The 25,613-nt window shown below is 45.9% G+C and overlaps 1 protein-coding gene across 5 annotated transcripts in view; it reads left to right on the top strand.

The window, feature by feature from the left end:
• Positions 1 to 25,613, top strand: part of LOC110516610 (septin-9) — a 162,462-nt gene that overhangs the window by 89,943 nt on the left and 46,906 nt on the right. The window contains exon 1 of one of the 5 annotated variants that reach the window (XM_036938959.1): positions 22,207 to 22,273. The exons of the other annotated variants lie outside the window; for them this stretch is intronic. The gene's annotated coding sequence lies outside the window, so the exon portion shown is untranslated. Of the gene's footprint in view, positions 1 to 22,206; positions 22,274 to 25,613 lie in introns of those variants that run through there. 5 annotated transcript variants of the gene reach the window in all.

Here is a 25,613-nt window from a genome sequence, read left to right as displayed (position 1 = left end):
GTGAGGCAGTATGGTGGTGTTATTGTGAAGCTCCTGTGAGGCAGTATGGTGGTGTTATTGTGAAGCCCCTGTGAGGCAGTATGATGGTGTTATTGTGAAGCTCCTGTGAGGCAGTATGGTGGTGTTATTGTGAGGGCCCTATGAGGCAGTATGGTGGTGTTATTGTGAACTCCTGTGAGGCAGTATGGTGGTGTTATTGTGAAGCCCCTGTGAGGCAGTATGGTGGTGTTATTGTGAAGCCCCTGTGAGGCAGTATGGTGGTGTTATTGTGAGGCAGTATGGTGGTGTTATTGTGAAGCCCCTATGAGGCAGTATGGTGGTGTTATTGTGAAGCCCCTGTGAGGCAGTATGGTGGTGTTATTGTGAGGCAGTATGGTGGTGTTATTGTGAAGCCCCTATGAGGCAGTATGGTGGTGTTATTGTGAAGCTCCTGTGAGGCAGTATGGTGGTGTTATTGTGAAGCCTCTGTGAGGCAGTATGGTGGTGTTATTGTGAAGCTCCTGTGAGGCAGTATGGTGGTGTTATTGTGAAGCTCCTGTGAGGCAGTATGGTGGTGTTATTGTGAAGCCCCTGTGAGGCAGTATGGTGGTGTTATTGTGAAGCTCCTGTGAGGCAGTATGGTGGTGTTATTGTGAAGCCCCTGTGAGGCAGTATGGTGGTGTTATTGTGAAGCTCCTGTGAGGCAGTATGGTGGTGTTATTGTGAGTGGAGCTCCTATAAGGTGGTTGTGTTCATGCTGTCTGTGTAGTCTGGTCCGAGGGAGACGCAGGCAACTGGTAGGTGTGACATTCCAAATCTGGAGTCCATAAACGTGCAGCATAAAAATAGAAACCCTTCAATTTCCAGCTTTTTCTGCTGCTGTTGCTTCTTTGTTGACTGCTCCTTATTGGCTGTTTCATCACTGTTACAAACAGCCTCTCCGATGGCTGAAATAACTCTCTGCCAATCTACCATGGCCTCCTAGGGCTGTAATATATAGGTGCACTTGATTTAGCTCGCCAGGTAGGCAGGGTTTGCACCTAGGGACCAATGAATGGCACCAAACAGGGAAAGTCCTGCATTTTGTGTTGGTTCTGTTTATGAGTATTCATCATGGTTATTGTACTGAATATCACAGCACCAAAAGTCTTTGCTTGAGTTTAGAGGAAAAACATCTGATACTGATCTAATCACAAGAAGGGAAGAACATCTTGAGAAAGGTGGTCTGAGGACTAGTGGTGTGTGGGTGGTGAAGTAAGATGGAACCAGTCCAGGAATCAACCTTTGACCTGCATCATTGACTAATGTTTTCCTCTGGGGGTATTATGAGGAGAGGAGAGAACGCAGACCTGACTGGTCATGAAAGAAAGAGAGATTTAGTTTATCTATTTCACTTGTTTTGGCAATGTTAACATGTTTCCCATGCCAATAAAGCCCCATGAACTGAGAGAGAGAATCCCAAAGATTGTTTTGATAGGAAAAGGGTTAAGTTCCTCCTGTAGTGAGCGAGAGAGAAACCCCCTTTAGAGTGAGAGGGGGCGTTGAGCCAAGGGAGAAGTGTGCCGATGTGGGCGAAATGGATCCCTGGTTTCCTGTAAATGTTATTAGGGAGAGGGAATAAACTGGAAACTCACCTTTGACCCCTATAGTCAGCTTAGAGTAAACACATACAGTCGTGGCCAAAAGTTTTGAGAATGACACTAATATTAATTTTCACCAAGTCTGCTGCCTCTGTTGGTATGATGGCAATTTGCATATACTCCAGCATGTTATGAAGAGTGGTTGACTAAGTGCTGAAGGGGCTTGCTGCTGTGGTTGACTAAATGCTGAAGGGGCTTGCTGCTGTGGTTGACTACATGTTGAAGTAGATAGCTGCTGTGGTTGACTATATGTTGAAGTAGATAGCTGCTGTGGTTGACTACATGCTGAAGTGGATAGCTGCTGTGGTTGACTACATGCTGAAGGGGCTTGCTGCTGTGGTTGACTACATGTTGAAGTGGATAGCTGCTGTGGTTGACTACATGCTGAAGGGGCTTGCTGCTGTGGTTGACTACATGCTGAAGGGGCTTGCTGCTGTGGTTGACTACGTGTTGAAGGGGCTTGTTGCTGTGGTTGACTACATGCTGAAGGGGCTTGCTGCTGTGGTTGACTACGTGTTGAAGGGGCTTGCTGCTGTGGTTGACTACATGCTGAAGGGGCTTGCTGCTGTGGTTGACTACATGCTGAAGGGGCTTGCTGCTGTGGTTGACTACGTGTTGAAGGGGCTTGCTGCTGTGGTTGACTACATGTTGAAGTAGATAGCTGCTGTGGTTGACTATGTGTTGAAGGGGCTTGCTGCTGTGGTTGACTACGTGTTGAAGTAGATAGCTGCTGTGGTTGACTACATGTTGAAGTAGATAGCTGCTGTGGTTGACTACATGCTGAAGTGGATAGCTGCTGTGGTTGACTACATGCTGAAGGGGCTTGCTGCTGTGGTTGACTACATGTTGAAGTGGATAGCTGCTGTGGTTGACTACATGCTGAAGGGGCTTGCTGCTGTGGTTGACTACATGCTGAAGGGGCTTGCTGCTGTGGTTGACTACGTGTTGAAGGGGCTTGTTGCTGTGGTTGACTACATGCTGAAGGGGCTTGCTGCTGTGGTTGACTACGTGTTGAAGGGGCTTGCTGCTGTGGTTGACTACATGCTGAAGGGGCTTGCTGCTGTGGTTGACTACATGCTGAAGGGGCTTGCTGCTGTGGTTGACTACGTGTTGAAGGGGATTGCTGCTGTGGTTGACTACATGTTGAAGTAGATAGCTGCTGTGGTTGACTATGTGTTGAAGGGGCTTGCTGCTGTGGTTGACTATGTGTTGAAGTAGATAGCTGCTGTGGTTGACTACGTGCTGAAGGGGCTTGCTGCTGTGGTTGACTACGTGCTGAAGGGGCTTGCTGCTGTGGTTGACTACGTGTTGAAGTAGTTAGCTGCTGTGGTTGACTACATGCTGAAGGGGCTTGCTGCTGTGGTTGACTACATGCTGAAGTGGCTTGCTGCTGTGGTTGACTACGTGTTGAAGGGGCTTGCTGCTGTGGTTGACTACGTGCTGAAGGGGCTTGCTGCTGTGGTTGACTACGTGTTGAAGGTGATTGCTGCTGTGGTTGACTACGTGTTGAAGGGAATTTTGCTGTGGTTGACTACATGCTGAAGGGGCTTGCTGCTGTGGTTGACTATGTGTTGAAGTGGATTGCTGCTGTGGTTGACTATGTGTTGAAGTGGATAGCTGCTGTGGTTGACTACATGCTGAAGGGGCTTGCTGCTGTGGTTGACTACGTGCTGAAGGGGCTTGCTGCTGTGGTTGACTACATGTTGAAGGGAATTTTGCTGTGGTTGACTACATGCTGAAGGGGCTTGCTGCTGTGGTTGACTACGTGCTGAAGGGGCTTGCTGCTGTGGTTGACTACATGTTGAAGGGAATTTTGCTGTGGTTGACTACGTGTTGAAGGGAATTTTGCTGTGGTTGACTACATGCTGAAGGGGCTTGCTGCTGTGGTTGACTATGTGTTGAAGTGGATTGCTGCTGTGGTTGACTATGTGTTGAAGTGGATAGCTGCTGTGGTTGACTACATGCTGAAGGGGCTTGCTGCTGTGGTTGACTACGTGCTGAAGGGGCTTGCTGCTGTGGTTGACTACATGTTGAAGTAGATAGCTGCTGTGGTTGACTACGTGTTGAAGGGGCTTGCTGCTGTGGTTGACTACGTGTTGAAGTAGATAGCTGCTGTGGTTGACTACGTTTTGAAGGGGTGAAGGGGATTGCTGCTGTGGTTGACTACGTGTTGAAGTAGATAGCTGCTGTGGTTGACTACGTGTTGAAGTAGATGGCTGCTGTGGTTGACTACGTGTTGAAGGGGTTTGCTGCTGTGGTTGACTAAGTGTTGAAGTAGATAGCTGATGTGGTTGACTACGTGTTGAAGGGGATTGCTGCTGTGGTTGACTACGTGTTGTAGTAGATCGCTGCTGTGGTTGACTACGTGTTGAAGTAGATAGCTGCTGTGGTTGACTACGTGTTGAAGGGGATTGCTGCTGTGGTTGACTACGTGTTGAAGTAGATAGCTGCTGTGTTTGACTACATGTTGAAGGGGCTTGCTGCTGTGGTTGACTACGTGTTGAAGGGGATAGCTGCTGTGGTTGACTACATGTTGAAGTAGATAGCTGCTGTGGTTGACTACATGCTGAAGGGGCTTGCTGCTGTGGTTGACTACGTGCTGAAGGGGCTTGCTGCTGTGGTTGACTACATGTTGAAGTGGATAGCTGCTGTGGTTGACTACGTGTTGAAGTGGATAGCTGCTGTGGTTGACTACATGTTGAAGGGGCTTGCTGCTGTGGTTGACTACGTGCTGAAGGGGCTTGCTGCTGTGGTTGACTACGTGTTGAAGGGGCTTGCTGCTGTGGTTGACTACGTGTTGAAGTAGGTAGCTGCTGTGGTTGACTACATGTTGAAGGGGCTTGCTGCTGTGGTTGACTACGTGTTGAAGTAGATAGCTGCTGTGGTTGACTACGTGTTGAAGAGGCTTGCTGCTGTGGTTGACTACGTGTTGAAGTACATAGCTGCTGTGGTTGACTACATGTTGAAGTAGATAGCTGCTGTGGTTGACTACGTGTTGAAGTAGATAGCTGCTGTGGTTGACTACATGTTGAAGTAGATAGCTGCTGTTTTTGACTACGTGTTGAAGAAGTGTTGAAGTAGATAGCTGCTGTGGTTGACTACGTGTTGAAGTAGATAGCTGCTGTGGTTGACTTCGTGTTGAAATAGATAGCTGCTGTGGTTGACTACGTGTTGAAGTAGATAGCTGCTGTGGTTGACTACATGTTGAAGTAGATAGCTGCTGTGGTTGACTACATGTTGAAGTAGATAGCTGCTGTGGTTGACTACGTGTTGAAGTAGATAGCTGCTGTGGTTGATTACGTGTTGAAGGGACTTGTTGCTGTGGTTGACTACGTGTTGAAGAGGCTTGCTGCTGTGGTTGACTACGTGTTGAAGTGGATAGCTGCTGTGGTTGACTACATGCTGAAGGGGCTTGCTGCTGTGGTTGACTACGTGTTGAAGTAGATAGCTGCTGTGGTTGACTACATGTTGAAGTAGATAGCTGCTGTTTTTGACTACGTGTTGAAGAAGTGTTGAAGTAGATAGCTGCTGTGGTTGACTACGTGTTGAAGGGGCTTGCTGCTGTGGTTGACTACATGTTGAAGTAGATAGCTGCTGTGGTTGACTATGTGTTGAAGGGGCTTGCTGCTGTGGTTGACTACGTGTTGAAGTAGATAGCTGCTGTGGTTGACTACATGTTGAAGTAGATAGCTGCTGTGGTTGACTACATGCTGAAGTGGATAGCTGCTGTGGTTGACTACATGCTGAAGGGGCTTGCTGCTGTGGTTGACTACATGTTGAAGTGGATAGCTGCTGTGGTTGACTACATGCTGAAGGGGCTTGCTGCTGTGGTTGACTACATGCTGAAGGGGCTTGCTGCTGTGGTTGACTACGTGTTGAAGGGGCTTGTTGCTGTGGTTGACTACATGCTGAAGGGGCTTGTTGCTGTGGTTGACTACATGCTGAAGGGGCTTGCTGCTGTGGTTGACTACGTGTTGAAGGGGCTTGCTGCTGTGGTTGACTACATGCTGAAGGGGCTTGCTGCTGTGGTTGACTACATGCTGAAGGGGCTTGCTGCTGTGGTTGACTACGTGTTGAAGGGGATTGCTGCTGTGGTTACAGTGGACTTTACGGTGTGATAACTTTAAAGGTCCACAGTGAAATGCTTCATTGTCAGTGTGTGGCATGGACATGTGAAACATTACATTTAGTATGTGATTGAACGTTTTCAATTGGATTTCAAAGCCTTGAAATGTGTTGCTGTAAAATGTTGGAAGACGTTACTGTAGGGCTGATGCTTCCACAGGAAATGATCTCATGCACACAGCTGACTATGCCTGGCTTGGACGTAACTACATAGTGAGCCTGTATGCATACTCTCTCTTGCTCTCCTTTTGTCTTTCTCCTTCCCTCCCTCTTTCGATCCCTCTCTCTCTCCTTCCCTCCCTCTTTCGATCCCCCTCTCTCCCCTTCCCTCCCTCTTTCGATCCCCCTCTCTCTCCATCCCTCCCTCTTTTGATCCTTCTCTCTGTCCTTCCCTCCCTCTTTTGATCCCTCTCTCTCTCCATCCATCCCTCTCTCCATCCCTCCCTCTTTCGATCCCTCTTTCTCTCCATCCATCCCTCTTTTGATCCCCCTCTCTCTCCATCCCTCCCTCTTTTGATCCCTCTCTCTCTCCATCCCTCCCTCTTTTGATCCTTCTCTCTCCATTCCTCCCTCTTTTGATCCCCCTCTCTTTCCATCCCTCACTCTTTTGATCCCCCTCTCTCTCCATCCCTCCCTCTTTTGATCCCCCTCTCTCTCCATCCCTCCCTCTTTTGATCCCCCTCTCTTTCCATCCTCCCTCTTTTGATCCCTCTCTCTCTCCATCCCTCCCTCTTTTGATCCCTCTCTCTCTCCATCCCTCCCTCTTTTGATCCCCCTCTTTCTATCCCTTCCTCTTTTGATCCCCCTCTCTTTCCATCCCTCCCTCTTTTGATCCCCCTCTCTTTCCATCCCTCCCTCTTTTGATCCCCCTCTCTGGATAGCTGCTGTGGTTGACTACATGCTGAAGGGGCTTGCTGCTGTGGTTGACTATGTGTTGAAGTGGATTGCTGCTGTGGTTGACTATGTGTTGAAGTGGATAGCTGCTGTGGTTGACTACATGCTGAAGGGGCTTGCTGCTGTGGTTGACTACGTGCTGAAGGGGCTTGCTGCTGTGGTTGACTACATGTTGAAGTAGATAGCTGCTGTGGTTGACTACGTGTTGAAGGGGCTTGCTGCTGTGGTTGACTACGTGTTGAAGTAGATAGCTGCTGTGGTTGACTACGTGTTGAAGGGGATTGCTGCTGTGGTTGACTACGTGTTGAAGTAGATAGCTGCTGTGGTTGACTACGTGTTGAAGTAGATGGCTGCTGTGGTTGACTACGTGTTGAAGGGGTTTGCTGCTGTGGTTGACTAAGTGTTGAAGTAGATAGCTGATGTGGTTGACTACGTGTTGAAGGGGATTGCTGCTGTGGTTGACTACGTGTTGTAGTAGATCGCTGCTGTGGTTGACTACGTGTTGAAGTAGATAGCTGCTGTGGTTGACTACGTGTTGAAGGGGATTGCTGCTGTGGTTGACTACGTGTTGAAGTAGATAGCTGCTGTGTTTGACTACATGTTGAAGGGGCTTGCTGCTGTGGTTGACTACGTGTTGAAGGGGATAGCTGCTGTGGTTGACTACATGTTGAAGTAGATAGCTGCTGTGGTTGACTACATGCTGAAGGGGCTTGCTGCTGTGGTTGACTACGTGCTGAAGGGGCTTGCTGCTGTGGTTGACTACATGTTGAAGTGGATAGCTGCTGTGGTTGACTACGTGTTGAAGTGGATAGCTGCTGTGGTTGACTACATGTTGAAGGGGCTTGCTGCTGTGGTTGACTACGTGCTGAAGGGGCTTGCTGCTGTGGTTGACTACGTGTTGAAGGGGCTTGCTGCTGTGGTTGACTACGTGTTGAAGTAGGTAGCTGCTGTGGTTGACTACATGTTGAAGGGGCTTGCTGCTGTGGTTGACTACGTGTTGAAGTAGATAGCTGCTGTGGTTGACTACGTGTTGAAGAGGCTTGCTGCTGTGGTTGACTACGTGTTGAAGTACATAGCTGCTGTGGTTGACTACATGTTGAAGTAGATAGCTGCTGTGGTTGACTACGTGTTGAAGTAGATAGCTGCTGTGGTTGACTACATGTTGAAGTAGATAGCTGCTGTTTTTGACTACGTGTTGAAGAAGTGTTGAAGTAGATAGCTGCTGTGGTTGACTACGTGTTGAAGTAGATAGCTGCTGTGGTTGACTTCGTGTTGAAATAGATAGCTGCTGTGGTTGACTACGTGTTGAAGTAGATAGCTGCTGTGGTTGACTACATGTTGAAGTAGATAGCTGCTGTGGTTGACTACATGTTGAAGTAGATAGCTGCTGTGGTTGACTACGTGTTGAAGTAGATAGCTGCTGTGGTTGATTACGTGTTGAAGGGACTTGTTGCTGTGGTTGACTACGTGTTGAAGGGGCTTGCTGCTGTGGTTGACTACGTGTTGAAGTGGATAGCTGCTGTGGTTGACTACATGCTGAAGGGGCTTGCTGCTGTGGTTGACTACGTGTTGAAGTAGATAGCTGCTGTGGTTGACTACATGTTGAAGTAGATAGCTGCTGTTTTTGACTACGTGTTGAAGAAGTGTTGAAGTAGATAGCTGCTGTGGTTGACTACGTGTTGAAGTAGATAGCTGCTGTGGTTGACTTCGTGTTGAAATAGATAGCTGCTGTGGTTGACTACGTGTTGAAGTAGATAGCTGCTGTGGTTGACTACATGTTGAAGTAGATAGCTGCTGTGGTTGACTACATGTTGAAGTAGATAGCTGCTGTGGTTGACTACGTGTTGAAGTAGATAGCTGCTGTGGTTGATTACGTGTTGAAGGGACTTGTTGCTGTGGTTGACTACGTGTTGAAGGGGCTTGCTGCTGTGGTTGACTACGTGTTGAAGTGGATAGCTGCTGTGGTTGACTACATGCTGAAGGGGCTTGCTGCTGTGGTTGACTACGTGTTGAAGTAGATAGCTGCTGTGGTTGACTACGTGTTGAAGGGGCTTGCTGCTGTGGTTGACTACGTGTTGAAGTAGATAGCTGCTGTGGTTGACTACGTGTTGAAGGGGCTTGCTGCTGTGGTTGACTACATGTTTTACTTCTCTGCTTTAACATTGTGTTTGGGACTAAGACGGTGGTTTAAACCCATATTCCAGAAATGAATCAGAGGACCGTCATTGTGAACTAGGGATGAAAGCATTCCTCTGAACGAGGTGTGTTGGCTACTAGTGCCCCCCTCTGTCAGATAGTTAGAGGGCTGAGAAACAGAGTGATTAAACCATTAGACGTTTTAGACGTTAGATTTATTTGATAAATGTATCTCTCTGGTCTGAGTGACAACGTTGCTTTATTTTCAACACAGCTATGCATCGCTAATTCAACTTCCACAATGTTGGGAAGTGTGTGAACTCAGACATTTAAGCCCTGTGTAGGAGGAGTGTGTTTGCAGACACATGAGGTAATGTTTGGGAAGTATCAGTGAGTTTCCATCCACATCTTCTACCTCTGGCATCCCCAGTGTACAGCACTGTGAGAGGGCAGTCCAGTAGGACCTTCTCTCCTTTCTCCTGGTGTGTGTGTGTGTGTGTGTGTGTGAGGCCTGCAGGGACAGTAGGTTTCGTCATGTCCCTTCTCCCCTCTATTTGAGTGTTACCAACCTGCCTGGGTGCCTCAGGCCACACCGTCTGTCGGATAGTATTTCAGGTGTGTGTGTGTGTGCGCACGCTATGTGCCCCTGTGACATGTATTAAGGGTGTCTGGCCTAGGGGACAGGTGATAGAGATGAACTACTGTTACAAGGGTAAGGTACCTTTATGGGGGTGGTGTTAAACACGAGGTAGTCAAATGTATTACAGTGTTACGTTAAGGTGTGTTTAATTTACCACAGTAAAAATGCTTTAACATAGTAGAGAGGGATTTGTTTTTGCAATCTTCCATTAATAGTTAACTATTTGCAATGGCCAATTTTATTCCATTGGGCATTTTAATTCAACAGCAAGTACAAAATGTGTCAAATGTCCGTCTGCTCCATGTTACAGTGGACTTTACGGTGTGATAACTTTAAAGGTCCACAGTGAAATGCTTCATTGTCAGTGTGTGGCATGGACATGTGAAACATTACATTTAGTATGTGATTGAACGTTTTCAATTGGATTTCAAAGCCTTGAAATGTGTTGCTGTAAAATGTTGGAAGACGTTACTGTAGGGCTGATGCTTCCACAGGAAATGATCTCATGCACACAGCTGACTATGCCTGGCTTGGACGTAACTACATAGTGAGCCTGTATGCATACTCTCTCTTGCTCTCCTTTTGTCTTTCTCCTTCCCTCCCTCTTTCGATCCCTCTCTCTCTCCTTCCCTCCCTCTTTCGATCCCCCTCTCTCCCCTTCCCTCCCTCTTTCGATCCCCCTCTCTCTCCATCCCTCCCTCTTTTGATCCTTCTCTCTGTCCTTCCCTCCCTCTTTTGATCCCTCTCTCTCTCCATCCATCCCTCTCTCCATCCCTCCCTCTTTCGATCCCTCTTTCTCTCCATCCATCCCTCTTTTGATCCCCCTCTCTCTCCATCCCTCCCTCTTTTGATCCCTCTCTCTCTCCATCCCTCCCTCTTTTGATCCTTCTCTCTCCATTCCTCCCTCTTTTGATCCCCCTCTCTTTCCATCCCTCACTCTTTTGATCCCCCTCTCTCTCCATCCCTCCCTCTTTTGATCCCCCTCTCTCTCCATCCCTCCCTCTTTTGATCCCCCTCTCTTTCCATCCTCCCTCTTTTGATCCCTCTCTCTCTCCATCCCTCCCTCTTTTGATCCCTCTCTCTCTCCATCCCTCCCTCTTTTGATCCCCCTCTTTCTATCCCTTCCTCTTTTGATCCCCCTCTCTTTCCATCCCTCCCTCTTTTGATCCCCCTCTCTTTCCATCCCTCCCTCTTTTGATCCCCCTCTCTCTCCATCCCTCCCTCTTTTGATCCCTCTCTCGCTCCTTCCCTCGCTCTTTTAATCCCACTCTCTCTCCATCCCTCCCTCTTTTGATCCCTCTCTCGCTCCTTCCCTCCCTCTTTTGATCCCCCTCTCTCTCCATCCCTCCCCCTCTCTCTCTCCATCCTTCTGGCTTCCAGCTGTATGACTTTTGTTCAAGTTTCTCTTGGCTGTCAACTGAAGGACTGAGCAGAACCAAGCCACAGTAAACACACAAACACACACACTGCCTCTCAGGTGGGGTAAAGCAGCCAGTGGTGACAGCCTCCCTAAGGACAGTATTACTGAGCGTGTCAAGGGAAGTATTTAGAAAACCACACACATGAAGTCTATGTGCAGTAGTACTAATCATAAGAACTGGCTTGTATTCTTTAGGCACCAAACGGAGGAAAACAGACTGAACCAATAAGAAACGCTCATTTTTGTTTTCCATTGTAAAACCTTTTGCTACGGTGTGCTCTAATGTATACGACAATGGTTTATACCTTTGACCTCACTGTGTATCTGTGGAATGTCAACTGTTAGACCAACTAACTGGCACCATATTGTCGGGTGTTTGTTGCTGCTAATGCTCTGTTTGATGGATGATGGAGGGAAACGTAATGTGAAGGAACGAGGTGACTATTAGAAGGTGACTTAACACCAAAGACAGGACGACGGTAAACACCCCTCTGATGTCACTGACCCCTCTCGTTACTGTAGCGTGACCTTTCCCTGACCACAGGAAGCCATTTAAGTGTTTACTTATGTTTTGTTGGTTGAAGATGGGAGCCTCTCTATAGCATGAGTTGCTTAATCTGTTCTCTGAGGTTGTGTGATGGAAGCTAAGAATTGGGAGAATGGAGTGGGAATATTAGTTCTAGAACTGATAGGAGCCACATATAGACTATATTTCTACATGTACAGCTCTGCTATAGAACCAATATATATATATATATATATGTACACATATACATATTTATTATCTAAATACATGGCTCTGGAACAATACTGTCTTTTTGAGAAAAAATAGCCAGGCAAGGAGTACCTTACTGCAAGTGAGGAAGTAGAGCCTTGATTACATGCTGATGGGCTCTGTGGATGACTATAGCTAGTTAGCCCTGGACTGGACTGGTGAGGATCTTGGTTGGAAGGATAGCCCTCCACTGTGGATGACTGTAGCTAGTTAGCCCTGGACTGGACTGGTGAGGATCTTGGTTGGTAGGCTAGCCCTCCACTGTGGATGACTGTAGCTAGTTAGCCCTGGACTGGACTGGTGAGAATCTTGGTTGGTAGGATAGCCCTCCACTGTGAGATGACTGTAGCTAGTTAACCCTGGACTGGACTGCTGAGGATCTTGGTTGGAAGGATAGCCCTCCACTGTGTATGACTGTAGCTAGTTAGCCCTGGACTGGACTGGTGAGGATCTTGGTTGGTAGGCTAGCCCTCCACTGTGAGATGACTGTAGCTAGTTAGTCCTGGACTGGACTGGTGAGGATCTTGGTTGGTAGGCTAGCCCTCCACTGTGGATGGCTGTAACTAGTTAGTTCTGGACTGGACTGGTGAGGATCTTGGTTGGTAGGCTAGCCCTCCACTGTGAGATGACTGTAGCTAGTTAGCCCTGGACTGGACTGGTGAGGATCTTGGTTGGTAGGCTAGCCCTCCACTGTGAGATGACTGTAGCTAGTTAACCCTGGACTGGACTGCTGAGGATCTTGGTTGGAAGGATAGCCCTCCACTGTGGATGACTGTAGCTAGTTAGCCCTGGACTGGACTGGTGAGGATCTTGGTTGGTAGGCTAGCCCTCCACTGTGAGATGACTGTAGCTAGTTAGTCCTGGACTGGACTGGTGAGGATCTTGGTTGTTAGGCTAGCCCTCCACTGTGGATGACTGTAACTAGTTAGTTCTGGACTGGTGAGGATCTTGGTTGGTAGGCTAGCCATCCACTGTGGATGACTGTAGCTTGTTAGCCCTGGACTGGACTGGTGAGGATCTTGGTTGGAAGGATAGCCCTCCACTGTGAGATGACTGTAGCTAGTTAGCCCTTGACTAGACTGGTGAGGATCTTGGTTGGAAGGATAGCCCTCCACTGTGGATGACTGTAGCTAGTTAGCCCTGGACTAGACTGGGGAGGATCTTGGTTGGTAGGATAGCCCTCCACTGTGGATGACTGTAGCTAGTTAGCCCTGGAACTGGACTGGTGAGGATCTTGGTTGGTAGGCTAGCCCTCCACTGTGAGATGTGGTCATGCAGGGTGACACACAGCAAATAGACATTTAGAAAAAGAAAGAGAAATCATTAGTCTTTAGCTTGTAGTCTCTTGTTGTGTTGTGAGGCCTTTTCATTGTCAGAGGTCTGCTAGGGTAATGTGTGTCTGTGTGCACGCGCACACCACATACTGTATGTGTCCTGTGTGTTAGCCGAGTAGGAGGACATTCCTGTGGAGAGGAGAGAGGAATAAGACCAGGCAGTACTTCTGTCCTTTTCATTAATTTGGTCCACTCACATTCCTCTCTGGTCACATGATGGACATCCTGTAAGAGCAAAGGTCAAGCCATCGGGGCAAAAAGCCCTCAGGAGCCTTGTGAGTTCTAATGACACATTGATCAGACTCCCTTTTATGCTGCTGTGGAGAAACATTTTAGTTAGCTGGCCTGTATGTTCAAAATGAACCTTAAAGGGGTAGTTGAAACAATAACAAAACGATCGTCCTGCCTATGTTTCAGTAAAAAGCTGAGGGATGTGGCTGGAGAAATATAACCACGCTGAAATGCATCAAAAGAGATACGGATGCAGTGACTGACCATTCATGATATCAACGTTTGAACCAAGTTTTGAGGCTATACAGTGGACTAGCACAGGCTTACATGTTGGGTTCTGATAGGGTACGATCGTTCAAGAGTAAATGGGTGCATATCATAAAGTCAAGAAATATATGTAGCAACTGCAGATTGACCCTTTTAGCTAGGAGAGCTTTAGCTGCAGATCAAAGTTAGCCTCCAGGCTAATGTGAGTAGTACAGAATAGTACAATTGTTGCTTATCATGGGAATTAGCACACCGTGAAGTCATTTTGATGACGATTAGCTTGAGGCTAATGGGGTGACTTCTGTTCAGAATTAGTGATAGTTCTGGGTGACTCAGTATCTCCCCGAGGGGAGCAGTAGGGTCATGTGCTGACTGGGGGAGCGTTCTCTCAGGCTGCAGTCACAACCTCCTAAGATGGTGTTTATTTCCCTCTTTCCCACATAAAGAGCTATTGATGGCAAGGAGAAGGGATGGCTGAGGAGCTGGACTTGTGCATGTCACAAGGCACGGAAATGTCTTCAGTGATGAATAATTTACAGATGGGAAGTGTGTGTGTTGTTTATGACGGGTGTGTGTGTGTGCCGTTCCGTTCCGGCTTGAGAGAGAAGACAGGAATGAAAAGCTGTCTTTTATTCCTCTGGCCACACAAAATATTTTTCCATTTTTTTTGCTTTGTGTTTCTCAGAAGAGTAATCGTGATAAAAGGGACTGATAGAGACTCTGGTTGATACTAAATCCATGCATACAACACAAGATACTGCCATTACCTTTTACCCTCCCCACTGCCTCACCTCACATGTCAATATACTATCAGATACAGAGGTACCATACTCTGGAATTCATATCTTCACATGTCAATTTACTATCAGATACAGAGGCACCATACTCTGGAATTCATATCTTCACATGTCAATTTACTATCAGATACAGAGGTACCATACTCTGGAATTCATATCTTCACATGTCAATTTACTATCAGATACAGAGGTACCATACTCTGGAATTCATATCTTCACATGTCAATATACTATCAGATACAGAGGTACCATACTCTGGAATTCATATATTCACATGTCAATTTACTATCAGATACAGAGGTACCATACTCTGGAATTCATATCTTCACATGTCAATTTACTATCAGATACAGAGGTACCATACTCTGGAATTCATATCTTCACATGTCAATTTACTATCAGATACAGAGGCACCATACTCTGGAATTCATATCTTCACATGTCAATTTACTATCAGATACAGAGGCACCATACTCTGGAATTCATATCTTCACATGTCAATTTACTATCAGATACAGAGGTACCATACTCTGGAATTCATATCTTCACATGTCAATTTACTATCAGATACAGAGGTACCATACTTTGGAATTCATATCTTCATATTGTCAATTTATTATCCCTCAATAACTTCAAGTGTAGACTAAGGGTCAGCCTGATGAACCAAACTACCCAGTAGTAGACTAGGGGTCAGCCTGATGAACCAAACTACCCAGTAGTAGACTAGGGGTCAGCCTGATGAACCAAACTACCCAGTAGTAGACTAGGGGTCAGCCTGATGAACCAAACTACCCAGTAGTAGACTAGGGGTCAGCCTGATGAACCAAACTACCCAGTAGTAGACTAGGGGTCAGCCTGATGAACCAAACTACCCAGTAGTAGACTAGGGGTCAGCCTGATGAACCAAACTACCCAGTAGTAGACTAGGGGTCAGCCAGATGAACCAAACTACCCAGTAGTAGACTTGGGGTCAGGATGATGAACCACACTACCCAGTAGTAGACTAGGGGTCAGCCTGATGAACCAAACTACCCAGTAGTAGACTAGGGGTCAGCCTGATGAACCAAACTACCCAGTAGTAGACTAGGGGTCAGCCTGATGAACCAAACTACCCAGTAGTAGACTAGGGGTCAGCCTGATGAACCAAGCTACCCAGTAGTAGACTAGGGGTCAGCCTGATGAACCAAACTACCCAGTAGTAGACTAGGGGTCAGCCTGATGAACCAAACTACCCAGTAGTAGACTAGGGGTCAGCCTGATGAACCAAACTACCCAGTAGTAGACTAGGGGTCAGGATGATGAACCAAACTACCCAGTAGTAGACTAGGGGTCAGCCAGATGAACCAAACAGCCCAGTAGTAGACTAGGGGTCAGCCTGATGAACCAAACTACCCAGTGGTAGACTAGGGGTCAGCCTGATGAACCAAGCTACCCAGTAGTAGTCTAGGGGTCAGCATGATGAACCAAACAGCCCAGTAGTAGACTAGGGGTCAGCCTGATAAACCAAGTTACCCAGTAGTAGACTAGGGGTCAGCCTGATGAACCAAGCTACCCAGTAGTAGACTAGGGGTCAGCATGATGAACCAAGCTACCCAGTAGTAGACTAGGGGTCAGGATGATGAACCACACTACCCAGTAGTAGACTAGGGGTCAGCCTGATGAACCAAACAGCCCAGTAGTAGACTAGGGGTCAGCCTGATGAACCAAACTACCCAGTGGTAGACTAGGGGTCAGCCTGATGAACCAAGCTACCCAGTAGTAGTCTAGGGGTCAGCATGATGAACCAAACAGCCCAGTAGTAGACTAGGGGTCAGCCTGATGAAGCAAACAGCCCAGTAGTAGACTAGGGGTCAGCCTGATGAACCAAGCTACCCAGTAGTAGACTAGGGGTCAGCCTGATGAACCAAGCTACCCAGTAGTAGACTAGGGGTCAGCATGATGAACCAAGCTACCCAGTAGTAGACTAGGGGTCAGCATGATGAACCAAGCTACCCAGTAGTAGACTAGGGGTCAGCATGATGAACCAAGCTACCCAGTAGTAGACTAGGGGTCAGCCTGATGAACCAAGCTACCCAGTAGTAGACTAGGGGTCAGCATGATGAACCAAGCTACCCAGTAGTAGACTAGGGGTCAGCCTGATGAACCAAGCTACCCAGTAGTAGACTAGGTGTCAGCATGATGAACCAAGCTACCCAGTAGTAGACTAGGGGTCAGCCTGATGAAGCAAACAGCCCAGTAATCCCCTCCATGTAGCCTAACTCACACACGTATGTACACACATAAACAAAGTATACTAATGAAGAAAAAACATGTTTTGGTGCTGGTTTTCATATAAGCCCTTTTGGGCTTCCAACCTTACCTGCACCATGTTTTTACCAGTTTCTTTTAGTAGTACGGTTTATGTATTTCACTTGTTTTCTTTGGTGCAAATAAATGAAACCTAAAACACTCCCAGAAAAATAATAGACACTTCTACAGATAGCATCGCCACAGACAAAGACAACTGGTAGAGAAGAAAATAACACTTTAGACTGTTGATACACCCCCCACATACAGTACCTGTTGGTTTCTCCAGTGACATTAACACCTCAACAAAACAGCATCCCATTGGTGCAGCTCTAACAACAACCAGTAGGAGATGCTGTTACCCAGGTGGTTCTCTCCCAGACTCAGGTAAATAGGTAGGTATTCCACACAGGTCTTTATCTCTCCCAGATTCAGGTAAATAGGTAGGTATTCCACACAGGTCTTTATCTCTTCCAGACTCAGGTAAATAGGTAGGTATTCCACACAGGTCTTTATCTCTTCCAGACTCAGGTAAATAGGTAGGTATTCCACACAGGTCTTTATCTCTTCCAGACTCAGGTAAATAGGTAGGTATTCCACACAGGTCTTTATCTCTTCCAGATTCAGGTAAATAGGTAGGTATTCCACACAGGTCTTTATCTCTTCCAGATTCAGGTAAATAGGTAGGTATTCCACACAGGTCTTTATCTCTTCCAGATTCAGGTAAATAGGTAGGTATTCCACACAGGTCTTTATCTCTTCCAGATTCAGGTAAATAGGTAGGTATTCCACACAGGTCTTTATCTCTTCCAGATTCAGGTAAATAGGTAGGTATTCCACAGGTGGTTATCTCTCCCACACTCGGGTAACTAGGCAGGTATTCCCCACTGTCTGTAAGAGATTCCATTACACTTCTTATACATGACTTGACAAAGGCGTATATGTCCTGTCCTGTTAGATTTATGTCAACAGCTTTGTTTCACTAGGGACGTCCTGATCGTATCGCAGCGTAGCCCTGTTGTCTTGATGTTGTCATAGAAATAAGATGGCTCACAATATTGCCATCCCACTGTATAGATATCTCAGTGTAGGACATCTCCTGTCCACTCCATCTGCTTTGTCAGTAAACATGTGGTCAGATTGTGGATCAGTTATACCACTGTGCTGGCCTTTTTTTTACCGAATAAATGACTGGGAGGTAATAGATATGGAGTGTGTGACTCTCTTTGTTTTTATAGCTTCCAGTTTATTCTCAGTTAGTCAGCACCTCTACACTAAATCATTTTCTATGGGTGTGTGCCAGCTCATTATTTTTATTAGACTGTGCTGGCTATGTATATACAGTACAGTACATACTTCATCTATGTACATTCGGTACATACTTCATCTATGTACATTCGGTACATACTTCATCTATGTACATACAGTACATACTTCATCTATGTACATACAGTACATACTTCATCTATGTACATACAGTACATACTTCATCTATATTGCTAATAGAAATACAGGAGCAAACAGACAAGGTGTGGGGATTTCTATTACAATTTATTATTGTATAATAATAATACTTTTTTGGTACTGTTTAACCCTTTTTCTTCCCAATTTCTTGATATCCAATTGGTTGTTAAAGTCTTGTCCCATTGTTGCAACTACCGTACAGACTCGGAAGATGCGGAGGTCGAGAGTAGAGGTCGACCAATTCTGATTTTTCAGCGCCGATACCAAAAAAGACGATACCGATTAATCAGTGTGTTTTTTTTTATTGTGTTTTTTATATAAATATATGTATATATATATTTGTAATAATGACAATTACAGCAATACTGAATGAACACTTTTTGTTTTAACTTAATATAATACAAACATACAAAACATTTAGTCTCAAATAAATAATGAAACATGTTCAATTTGGTTTAAATAATGCAAAAAAGCAGTGTTGGAGAAGAAAGTAAAAGTGCAATATGTGCCATGTAAAAAAGCTCACGTTTAAGTTCCTTGCTCAGAACATGAGAACATATGAAAGCTGGTGGTTCCTTTTAACATGAGACTTCAATATTCCCAGGTAAGAAGTTTTCGGTTGTAGTTATTTTAGGAATTATAGGACTATTTCTTTCTATATCATTTGTATTTCATATTCCTTTGACTATTGGATGTTCTTATAGGCACTATAGTATTGCCAGCCTAATCTCGGGAGTTGATAGGCTTGAAGTCATAAACAGCGCTGTGCCTCAAGCATTGCTAAGAGCTGCTGGCAAACGCAGTAAAGTTTGAATGAATGCTTACGAGCCTGCTGCTGCCTACCACCGCTCAGTCAGACTGCTCTATCAAATATCAAATCATAGACTTAATTATCATATAATATACACAGAAATACGAGCCTTAGGTCATTAATATGGTCAAATCCGGAAACTCATTTTGAAAACAAAATGTTTATTATTTCAGTGAAATACGCGACCGTTCCATATTTTATCTAACGGGTGGCATCCCTAAGTCTAAATATTGCTGTTACATTGCACACCCGTCAATGTTATGTCATAATTATGTATGTTAGGAAGAAATGGTCTTCACACAGTTTGCAACGAGCCAGGCGGCCCAAACTGCTGCATATAGCCTGACTCTGCATGCACTGAACTCAAGAGAAGTGACACAATTTCCCAAGTTAATATTGCCTGCTAACATGAACTTCTTTTAACTAAATATACAGGTTTAAAAAATATATATATACTTGTGTATTGATTTTAAGAAAGGCATTGATGTTTATGGTTAGGTACATTGGTGCAACGATGGTGATATTTTTTGCGAATCCGTTTTTGTTAAATCACCACCCGTTTGGCCATGTAGTCTGTGATTCATTGATAAATTAACAGAAACCACGTTGATTAAATGCAACGCTGAACAAGCTAGTTAAACTAGTAATATCATCAACCCTGTGTAGTTAACTAGTAATTATGTGAAGATTGATTGTTTTTTATAAGATAAGTTTGATGTTAGCTAGCAACTTACCTTGGCTCCTTGCTGCACTCACGTAACAAGTGGTCAGCCTGCAACACGCAGTCTCCTCGTGGATTGCAATGTAATCGGCCATAATCGGTGTCCAAAAATGCTGATTACCGATTGTTATGAAAACTTGAGCGAGATGGGACAAGGACATCCCAGCTGGCAAACCCTCACCTAACCCGGACGACGCTGGTCCTATTGTGTACCGCCTCATGGGTCTCCCGGTCATGGCCAGCTGCAACACAGCCCGGGATCGAACCCGGATCTGTAGAGACGCCTCTAGAACTGCGTTGCAGTGCCTCAGACCCCTGCGCCACTCGGGAGACCCAGTATTTTGTTTCTTGTTTCGTTTCTTGTCCCCAGCATCTGTGAGTTTGTTCTTTACTTCCACTACTTTGGTAATGTATACATACTTGACTAAAGGTGTGGAGAGATGGTTTGGGACCAGCAGCAAGCCTGCGCCAGGCAGTAGTGTTTTTATGCAGAGGGAAAGTCAGTGAGGTAAGGTCTAGAGTAACTAGAACAGACTTTCCCATTGACGTTAATGTCATTCTAGTTCAGTGGTCTGCTTTACGTAACTCTGCTCTGGGATGATTCACTGTAGTGCTCTGCTGGGTTTATATCAGCATGTTAGAGGAAGTACTTCCTCCTTTTCCAGAGCTCTGCGCCCATATGACACCCCTATACACACACACACACGATTTCCTGTCTTTTCTTGTCTTTTCTGGCAGGAGGGCCCAGAAGGATATACTGCTGAGGTAAAATAAGTGTTTTAGTTCAAAATGAACCCCAGGAAGCTTTGTATTTCTGGTGGTTAATTAAACTCCCACGTCTTTCACATTGATGACAATAGAGGGCATTGGCTGATTCTGTTCCCACTGTACACTAAACATTATACTTTCTAACTTGAGCCTAGAGGTTTCTAGAAACTCTCCAACCTTTTTCATTATCATCTAAAACTCAAAACTGATGCTAGATCAGCACTTATACTCAGACTTACGGGCCCAACTACATTGGAACTTGACTTCTCTCTTCGAAAGGGATTGTTAGTGTTAAAGAATGTAGTGAAGGTGTAGAATGACTACAATGCAGACAGGACTCGACAGAACTGCTTTTCCCACTAAAATGTGCGTGAGCCAGCCTTCACATGCCCTTATTTTGGGTTTCCCCGTATACTGTATGGGAACAATAGTGGTCCTGTTTGGTCTCTCGGTCTTCTCCTTTCTCTCCTTCTCTCTCCGTCCTCCTGAGGCGGCCCACTGAATACTCAGCCTTCAGTCTGGAAACCTGTGGGACACAAGTTGGCTATTCACGTCGGTCCTTTTCTCCTCTCAATCTCTCTCCACACACACACACACTCCTGTACACACACACACACACACCTCAATCAGGCTATTCACTTTGTGCTTTCTCACACTCCTCTCCTCTCTGTCTGTACATCCCACCTACACAGACTGGAGAAATGGTCTGGAACTGGTTTCCTACTCCTATGATGTGTCCCTGTTCCTCTATCTGCTCTCTGTGCATTTCAGATGTGTATGATTGCGGAACATTTGCTTGAAATTCAGTCACCGGTAAGATGCATGTAATCTGATATTTAGCTGAACATTTCTGATTGGAACCATAGTTGAACAAACCAAATGTGATTTGAAACATTGAAAAGGCCATGTTTCTTCAATCTATACATTGTGTTTCTATGGTCTGAAAGCCCCACTGCAGCACACGCACGGGGAGGTCAGCCAAGCAGCTCTCCACTGTCCCTGCCAAGACCTGTCTCCATCTAGCCCAGTAACATCAGCCCACAGGGCCCCTGCTATTGGGTTTCTGGCACTGCGTCTCCGTCAAACGAAGAACTTTCATCTTGGAAAGCCCATGTTCTCCGCAGGGCAGCCACTCAAATGGAGTCGATACTAAAGGCACGAGCCAAGTTGTGCCGATCAAACAAATTATGGTTGTCTTTAGCTCTGGCATCACTCTGTGTTCACAGTCAGTTTGGAGTCAAAGTTGTTTAGGAGAGACTGTTGGACTTATTTTGTGATGCAGTTTTTGCCAATGAGAAAAACACGTGTCGTTCAATGTCTGATCATACAATAAGATGATGTCCCTCTACTATGTCCTTCAGTTGGGCCTCTCTGCTGACATATCTGCTTTCAGGCAGGATACAGCTAGCCTGGTCCCAGATCAGCTTGTGCTGTCTTGCCAACTATGGCCTTTGAAGTAGACGAGACTGCACAAACAGATCTTGGACCAGGTTTGGTTAGGATATAGCTGGTTTGATATTTAGTGACTGTGACTTCAGTAGGCTTGGCTGGGGTGAATTAGGGACTGGTGAATCTCTGGGGAGGTCGGAGGAGGAATGGTGGTGGGGGGTGGAAGAGCAGTGCATTAGCCTTGTTCCCACTGCAGAAATACAGTGTGTTATCAATGTTGAGGGTGTAGTAATGTACAGAATAAAGCCAATCCTTCCACAGTCCTCTGGGCCCCAGGGACCCCTGCTAGATGCTCAGCTATGAAGAGATGACAGAGATGACAGAGAGGGGAGAGATGGAGGGAGAGAACAGAGGAATGAAAAAGAGACAAGCCTAGAAAGAGGGGCCAAGTTTTGAGTGGAAAGCTAGACTTCGAGAAGTGAGGGGAGGGTTGTACAGTACAACATTTTGTCTTTAAGATTCAGTCTTCTCAGAACTTTACAGCAGGACAACACGGAGCAGCTCCTGGCAAACAAGACCAGGACACACTGAGTTTTGTAAGTACTCCTGTGTGTGTGTGTGTGTGTGTGTGTGTGTGTGTGGGTTTGTGTGGGTTTGTGCGTGCGTGCTTGTGCGTGCGACTCTGCCTAGCAAATGGTCTTCATTAGAGCCAAGTCAAAACTCTTCCTGTAATTCTGATGGCATGTTACCATGTTTACCTAAAGTAAGGCCTCTCGGCTGACAGGGAGGGAAGAACTCTCTTGCTCCAGTACACTCTCTCCCTCTTGCTCCAGTACTCTCTCTCCCTCTTGCTCCAGTACTCTCTCTCCCTCTTGCTCCAGTACTCTCTCTCCCTCTTGCTCCAGTACTCTCTCGCTCCACAGCGTTTTTGTTATCCTGTAAAAGTTGTATAGTGCTCTCTCTCCCTCTCTTTGACTTGTCCTGTCTAATGGATAGTGATGAGAGTTACTGTTGTGTTGGAGGGACCCAGGCGGCTCTGGTTACGGAGGAATCTTCAATCTGCACATGCTCAGTCTACACTACCCTGGTACTGACCGGATCAATCTGGCACAGCGCTTAGCAACACAGCTGGGAAAGCTTCAGCGAATAGGTGGCTCTAAAACTCTCAGAAAAGACAGCGACTCTGTGATGAAGTCAAACTTGTGCTCTGAAAACCACAGAACTCTCTGACGGTTTATCTACTTAGTGGTCCCCTCTTTAAACATAGTTTCTCTGCATTTACTGATTTTTATACACACACACACAATACAGGGCTTTGAAATAGGGCGCCTGAGTTAGAGAATTCAGGGCTTCTTATAAACATTGTAAAACGGACTAAATACACCCAGGATTTATTTTTACTCCCAGTTGATGTTGATACGTGATCGCACCTCTGACCCCGAGCAGGAAGTGGGGAGCTGGCTGGGTGTGTGTTGAGGGAGTATTAGGCTAGAGTAAGGCATTGTGTAAATCTGCCTCCCTAATGGCACCTTATTTCCTATGTAGTGCACTACTTTTGACCAGAGCCCTATGGGAATTGGGTGCCATTTGGCACACTGTCTAATTGTTAAGTGGATGTGGGTTCTTCAGGGCTGGTGTGTGAGGGTTGCACATATACTGGGACCTGTCATGAATCTACAACCATGGCATTTTGGGGGGAGATTCTGGTAATCTGTCCAAGGTTACTTTTTCCAGTTGCTCACTTTCTCCTGTTCAGAGAAAACATTGAGCTTCTTACATAAATTACCCAAAGACTTTTCACAAAGTACAGACTCAATCATTTCCCTCGACCAGCAAGGTTTGTGATGAATGAAACCAAATAAAGCCATCCATCCAGAAACAGTAGTTGCTGTAAAAACGAATGAGGTAAATGTGAAAACGTGATCCCTTTCATCCCCAAAAAACTCAGGTGATGGATTGCAGGTGTGTGTGTGTGTGTGTGTGTGTTAGACATGTGGTGCTTTAGCCCCTGGTAGGTATATAATTTCACTTCCTGTGTGGCCAGAAACACAGCTGTTTCCTTCGCTCTTTAATCACAGACAACCAGTTGTATCAAAGAACCTACTGAGACATACCTCTCCCTGGAGCAGTATGTACACCACTGCAGTAGAAACTAGAACCTACTGAGACATACCTCTCCCTGGAGCAGTATGTTCACCACTGCAGTAGAAACTAGAACCTACTGAGACATACCTCTCCCTGGAGCAGTATGTACACCACTGCAGTAGAAACTAGAACCTACTGAGACATACCTCTCCCTGGAGCAGTATGTACACCACTGCAGTAGAAACTAGAACCTACTGAGACATACCTCTCCCTGGAGCAGTATGTTCACCACTGCAGTAGAAACTAGAACCTACTGAGACATACCTCTCCCTGGAGCAGTATGTACACCACTGCAGTAGAAACTAGAACCTACTGAGACATACCTCTCCCTGGAGCAGTATGTACACCACTGCAGTAGAAACTAGAACCTACTGAGACATACCTCTCCCTGGAGCAGTATGTTCACCACTGCAGTAGAAACTAGAACCTACTGAGACATACCTCTCCCTGGAGCAGTATGTACACCACTGCAGTAGAAACTAGAACCTACTGAGACATACCTATCCCTGGAGCAGTATGTACACCACTGCAGTAGAAACTAGAACCTACTGAGACATACCTCTCCCTGGAGCAGTATGTACACCACTGCAGTAGAAACTAGAACCTACTGAGACATACCTCTCCCTGGATCTGTATGTACACCACTGCAGTAGAAACTAGAACCTACTGAGACATACCTCTCCCTGGAGCAGTATGTACACCACTGCAGTAGAAACTAGAACCTACTGAGACATACCTCTCCCTGGAGCAGTATGTTCACCACTGCAGTAGAAACTAGAACCTACTGAGACATACCTCTCCCTGGAGCAGTATGTACACCACTGCATTAGAAACTAGAACCTACTGAGACATACCTCTCCCTGGATCTGTATGTACACCACTGCAGTAGAAACTAGAACCTACTGAGACATACCTCTCCCTGGAGCAGTATGTACACCACTGCAGTACAAACTAGAACCTACTGAGACATACCTCTCCCTGGAGCAGTATGTACACCACTGCAGTAGAAACTAGAACCTACTGAGACATACCTCTCCCTGGAGCAGTATGTACACCACTGCAGTAGAAACTAGAACCCCCGTAGAAACTAGAACCGCAGTAGAAACTAGAACCACTGCAGTAGAAACTAGAACCACTGCAGTAGAAACTAGAACCACTGCAGTAGAAACTAGAACCCCCGTAGAAACTAGAACCACAGTAGAAACTAGAACCACTGCAGTAGAAACTAGAACCACTGCAGTAGAAACTAGAACCACTGCAGTAGAAACTAGAACCACTGCAGTAGAAACTAGACCCACTGCAGTAGAAACTAGAACCACTGCAGTAGAAACTAGAACCACTGCAGGAGAAACTAGACCCACAGCAGTAGAAACTAGAACCACTGCAGGAGAAACTAGACCCACTGCAGTAGAAACTAGAACCACTGTAGAACTGGGATTTAAAGGGAGAAAATCTCCTTTAATCTTTAATGATCAAGGATTAAAGCCATACTCCTGAATGTTTGTTTTAGCCGAACAGCAGCCCCACTGAGTGGTTTGTCAATGCCATAAAGCTGAGCGATGGGGCTATGGTGGTCAAATTGTGGTCAAAAAGAATGACAAGATGTTATCCCTTTCTCGGTATGGACACAGTGTTGCAACACATCAACCTGCTACACAGTTACATTACTAAATATTTAACCTACTTCTCAATCCTCCTCATCCATTGTTGGCTGTAGCTCCCACAATAGCAAGTAAACACGTGTCATCATGTTTATTTGGGCCCGCTAGTCTTCTGGTATGTGTTGTGAAA

Source organism: Oncorhynchus mykiss, chromosome 12 (genome assembly GCF_013265735.2).
Source record: "Oncorhynchus mykiss isolate Arlee chromosome 12, USDA_OmykA_1.1, whole genome shotgun sequence".
NCBI lineage: Eukaryota > Metazoa > Chordata > Actinopteri > Salmoniformes > Salmonidae > Oncorhynchus > Oncorhynchus mykiss.
Note: the sequence above shows the minus strand (reverse complement) of the source record. Positions and strands in the feature narration are given on the sequence as shown.